The 5,590-nt window shown below is 43.8% G+C and overlaps 1 pseudogene; it reads right to left on the minus strand.

Annotated features, from left to right (window-relative positions):
* Positions 1-4,531: 4,531 nt before the first annotated feature.
* LOC134949914 (5S ribosomal RNA) lies at positions 4,532-4,640 on the minus strand (annotated as a pseudogene).
* Between the last annotated feature and the right edge of the window lie 950 nt (positions 4,641-5,590).

Here is a 5,590-nt window from a genome sequence, read left to right on the forward strand (position 1 = left end):
CGTCTAAACAAAACCAATCTACAGTACAATAATTTTATCTCCGCTTTCATCTTCTCACATTCTCTATAGATAGAATTTCACTTTACCACCAAATTTAGGGTCTAATTCATATTTGAATGCAAACACAAGCTGCAGCATGATTGACACGCTGTGGCGCTTGGCGGGTGGAACAGGGGTTCTTCAAAGCAAGGGTGTGCAACCCCTGTTTTGAAGGTCTGATAAGTCCAGGGTCTTCCGTTGTCAGACACAGACATCCTGGACTTGGGTGTTCGGATCCTACGGACACCATTTAAATTTTGGGCCTTAGATAACTGGCTGAAGGCTCAAGGGAAAGATCAAAATATTCTCTGTGCATGTAAAAGAAAGAACTCAGCCAACAGTCCAGACCACTGTACATGTGGCCAGACCTGTTTGTGTCACTCACTCAAGGTAATCAGATATGCTTCTACTTCATAGTTTTACATCATCCATTGAGGAATTGATTATCCTATAAATCTCAGATGTCACCTACTGGAGGTTGCTCATTTACTGTTGTACTCCATCATTGCAGAACCTCCCACAGTTATTCTGAAAGATAGTCCATAATAATATAGTAAGTTTTCCCTTATATGAACATACACACGGATTCCTGCTGAGCTGCACAATCTTGGGTTCATGTTACATCAGCATGGGGGTTGTCAGCTGCTGAGTGATCATAGATTGCATTAAAGTAAAACTTTAATAAAAAAAAATTTACAGATTTTGTTTTAATATGGAATTGCTACAGATGTGTCCTCATACCCTGTGGCTTTAGCAGTCCAAGCATCTTTCTCATTCAAAATGTGCCTCTTCTTCACATAAATAAAACAACTGAGAGTAACAAAACTACTTTGCTAGATTACACTGATCAATTTAATATGTGCCATTTTTATACATATGTGTGTGACTTATCTGAATCTGTATATGAAGTGCTATGATGCAGTGTCTACTGCTTTTTCTGACGCCAAGTTCCGTTGTGCAACATTGTTTGTATGTGTTTAAAACCTGTAGGGTTAAAGTCACAGCCCAGCATCTCTAGTACGTATACAGTGAGTGGTTTTACTGCATCTGCAATGAAAATAAGATGCAAAATGTAAAGAAAACTACAGTGCGCTCTTAAAGAGTCGTCTCATACCATGTGGCATATGTGTAGATGTATTGCACAGCAGCTGCAACTTTGCACACAGCGGCTGTGCCATAATATGCTAATGCAGCAAGAGGCATCTTGTGTAAATCGACATCTCCTTTCAGCTTCTTTGATTCGCTGCTGAGTTCAAAGATGCAGCATCAGATCACCTCTGTGAGCAGGGCTGTTTCTAGCCAATTTGGCTCCCAGTGCGAGATTTAAAAATGTGCCCCCCCATGACACTAAAAAAAATGCGCCCCCCCCTTACATAAAAAACAAAACCTTACCCGTGGCCTCATGTTTAATGAGTGTGGCCTCATTTTAATGGGCATAGCCTCATCTGAAAAGACTTCCTCACACCCCAGTATTTGACCCTGTACCAACAGATCACACCCATCATAGGTAAAAAAAAAAAAAAATTCTACCATATTAAGCCCCACACAGTAATGCCCCATGCACCATATTATGCCACACACCGCAATGGCCTTGATACATTAAATCCCCATATTACGGCAGGCAGAGTCCCCATTTTATACATTGCGGCAGGCAAGAGTCCCCTTTTTACACATTACGGCAGGCAAGAGTCCCCATTTTATACATTAGGGCAGGCAAGAGTCCCCTTTTTATACATTACGGCAGGCAAGTGTCCCCATTTTATACATTACGGCAGGCACATGTCCCCATTTTACACATTATGGAAGGCAAGTGTCCCTTTTTACAAATTATGGCAGGCAAGAGTCCCCATTTTATACAGTACGGCTGGCACATGTCCCCATTTTACACATTATGGCAGGCAGTGTCCCCATTTTACAGAGAGAAAGAGAAAGGAAGAAAGAAAGAAAGAAAGAAAGAAAGAAAGAAAGAAAGAAAGAAAGAAAGAAAGAAAGAAAGAAAGACAAGAGAATACTTACAGAGGTGATTCCCGCTCTTCGGGCCGCCTCACCAGTCGCTCCTCACGCCAGCCTCCTCTCCCTCTTCGTAGCTTGGCTCCCCCTCCTCCTCAGTACTCCACTCGGCGGGGCGGAGTTTTGTGGGATGACGCGGTTACGTCGTGATGTCACGAAGCATCTTCGTAATTCCACGAAACTCCGCCCCCGAGCTGGGTACTCGGGGAGAGGGAGGAGGGGGAAGCCAGGGAGCCACAGTCAGTGCCGCCGCGGACGCCCCGTGCCCTGTCTGTGAGCATTGTCTATTTCAATATGCCTCAGTGGGCCGGTGGTTTCTTGCTGCTTGAGCCAGTGAAGCTGTGTCCCTGTTTTCTGAAATGCTGGCTGTCACCACCAGAGGCTTAGTGAGGTCGGTGCCGGTGGAGCTCATGCTCCATGCGCCTGCCTCTGGTAAGGGTGCTGTAGTACAACAGCAGCTAACACTGTGTTGCCAGTGGCATGTCACACAGTGCTTGGTGACTGCGCTGTGGGAGGAGGAGGGATGGATGCTCTCCCTGGCGCCACCAGCACAATAAAGTTTTTTTTTCTGGGCGCAGCCCACGATGTCATGAAGTCCGTGTGCTGTGACTGAAGACCAGGAGGATCTGCAGCTTAGCACTGATCCAGGACGAGGGCATGAGAGGTAAGAGACATAGGGAAGGGAGGAGGCCTTGGGAAGACACGGGGGTGGGGGAGATTGCAGCCAGCCAGACATATGGAGACAAGACACAGGGGGGGAGGCAGCCATGAAAATACACAGGGAGAAGGCATCCAGGGGAGAGGGGGGAGACAAGAGACATCCAGGGGAGGGGGGAGACAAGAAACAGGGGGAGAGGCAGACATGGGGAGACACAGGGGCAGAGGCAGACATGGGGAGACACAGGAGGAGAGGCAGACATGGGGAGACACAGGGGGAGAGGCAGCCATGGGGAGACACAGGGGGAGAGGCAGCCATGGGGAGACACAGGGGGAGAGGCAGACATGGGAGACACAGGGGGAGAGGCAGACATGAAGAGACACAGTGGGGAGGCAGCTTTAGGGAGATACAGGGGGAGGCAGCCATCGAGAGACACCCTTTAATTTAACCCCACATGCACACTTGGGGGGGGGGCATCATAGCACGCATGTGCTCTGGGCGCCGTAGCTACACGCTACACCTCTGGTCACCACCCCTTCCCTGCCACCAAAACTCTGCAGCATGTCAAACATACTACAAGTTAGGGGACACTGTGACTGTCATCAGAGTATCATAAGTACACATGTACACAGAGCCATAACTAGACTTTTTGGTGCCCTGTGCCAGAAAGAGAATTGCCCCCCCCTCCCCATTTTTCCAATAGGGACATAAGGTGTATGCCTCACTGGGAAGAAGCATAACAAAATTGATCCTAGAGAAAGCCCATGCTATGATGCCCCTTCCCATATATATATATATATATATATATGGGATAAGAAACACACAATAATAAATAAATATAAATCTATGTAAAGTGCAGAATATTTGTAATAAGGAGGTATCTTATCTGGATAAGAGGTCAGTACAGGTTTTCCAATGCGTTTCGTCACACAGACTTCATCAAGGGTTAAGGGTAGAAAGGTACTGGGCATTAATTTATGCTAGTACTGATCAACACTTAATTATGACATCAATATCCTGTCTTAAAATTAAGCCACTAATTACTGAAGTTGGTATTATGGTTAAAATAGCCAATATCCATAATAAACAGGTATTGCATATGAGCACAATAAAAACGAATGTTTTAAAAGGGTTAAAATGCAAGAAAATGTCTTTAAATAACTTTAAATGAACAGAGGCGGTATTTCTGCCACACTTCCTGTATACTCGTGCCCTCCATGCGCATGCTCGACACTTCCGCCCCACTGCGCCTGCTGTCATCTCCGGAGGTGGATGATCATAGAGGCCAGATTCAGCGGTGGTGTGCCACATATTACGGTGGCCATTTTCTCAGAGTCTCTTGTATTGAGTACAATGCGGCGGCCATTTTAGTGGAGACCAGGATGCAGCACAATTTTCATTTCTCAACAGTCGGTTTCCATGGAAATAAACAGAAATACATGTAAATAGTAGAAGGACATGTAGTCTCTAATACAGGGAGTGCATATTTAGCAATCTTAAAAGAAGGACAAGAATTATCAGTGATTTAATCATACCTATTCAATATTACTAGTGTATTAAGTATAAGTGAATATATTGCGCTGTGCTGACTTAATGCTACAGATAAAATAAAAGAATATTGGTGAAGTACTAGAGTTGTAAATTAAACTATTACTATTAGTGATTACTACTGATGATGAAAAGTATATTAAACAGTGCAGAATATATAGTTGTGACTGAGCAGTGAGTATTATTGACTAAAATGATATAGTGCATTAATTACTTTGTGAGTGAATTTAGTGACTCTATTGAAACACTAGTAGAGGCATTCAGTATTTCTAATCTAGATTACAGTACCTGATCTTCCCAGGTGGTCTCCCTTATTGGTACTGATCAGGCCCAACACTGCTTCGCTTCCAAGATCGGGCATTTCCAGTGCGGTTTAACTGTAGTCATTTATTACCATAAATGTGTCAAATAGGTAAATATTACAGTGCAGAGTGATTACGAGGGGTCTATTTTGGAATAACCAGGATAGGGAGAGGGGGAAGGGAGGGGGGAAAGGAGGATGGGAGGGTGGAAGAGAATATGTTAGGATGTATTCTCCGGCAGTACTGTTATTTCACAGAAAAGGGGCAATTTCATAGTTCTTGTTGAACCCCATTGGGTGTAGGGTCCATAATTGAAAGATCCAAAACATTTCACAGCGTGAAAGTTTGTTGGCTAAGTCACCAACTCTCTCTCCCAATTTAACCAGTTTGATTGCTTTAAAATTCAGTGCCTCAGGATTAGAGTTGTGTGCTATATTAAAATGTTTGGACACCACGTGATTTTCCACCTTGTTCTTAATATTACGGACGTGTTCCTGTATTCTCATCTTAAGTGGTCTCTTGGTTTTCCCGACATATTGTTTCCCACAGTCACATTCCAATATATAAATAACAGATTGGGTGTTGCAATTTATAAAGTCTTTTATTTTATACTCCTTTATCTCTGCATTTGTGAACATTCTCCTGACAGGGTGTAGATATCTACAGATATTGCACTGGCCGCATTTGTAGGATCCTGTGCATTTCGGCAGCAGTCGACCCTCATCATGTTCAGTAGTTAGCATACTTGGGGCGAGGATATCTTTAAGGTTTTGCAACTTTCTAAAAATAATCTCAGGGCATGGAGGTAATATTTCCTTAAGAATTGGGTCCATCAACAATATTCCAGTGGTTCCTGAATGAATTTGTAATGGACTTCTCATGTCGATTATATGTTGAGATAAATGCTGTAGAGTCTTTTTTATTCTCTCTGGTCTTGTATTCAAGCAAATCAGACCTCTCCAAGGCTTTGGCTTTAGTTACGGCTTCTTCTAAGATTGAATCTGGATATTCTTTTTCTTTAAACCTGTTCTTG

Source organism: Pseudophryne corroboree, chromosome 1, assembly GCF_028390025.1.
Source record: "Pseudophryne corroboree isolate aPseCor3 chromosome 1, aPseCor3.hap2, whole genome shotgun sequence".
Lineage (NCBI taxonomy): Eukaryota > Metazoa > Chordata > Amphibia > Anura > Myobatrachidae > Pseudophryne > Pseudophryne corroboree.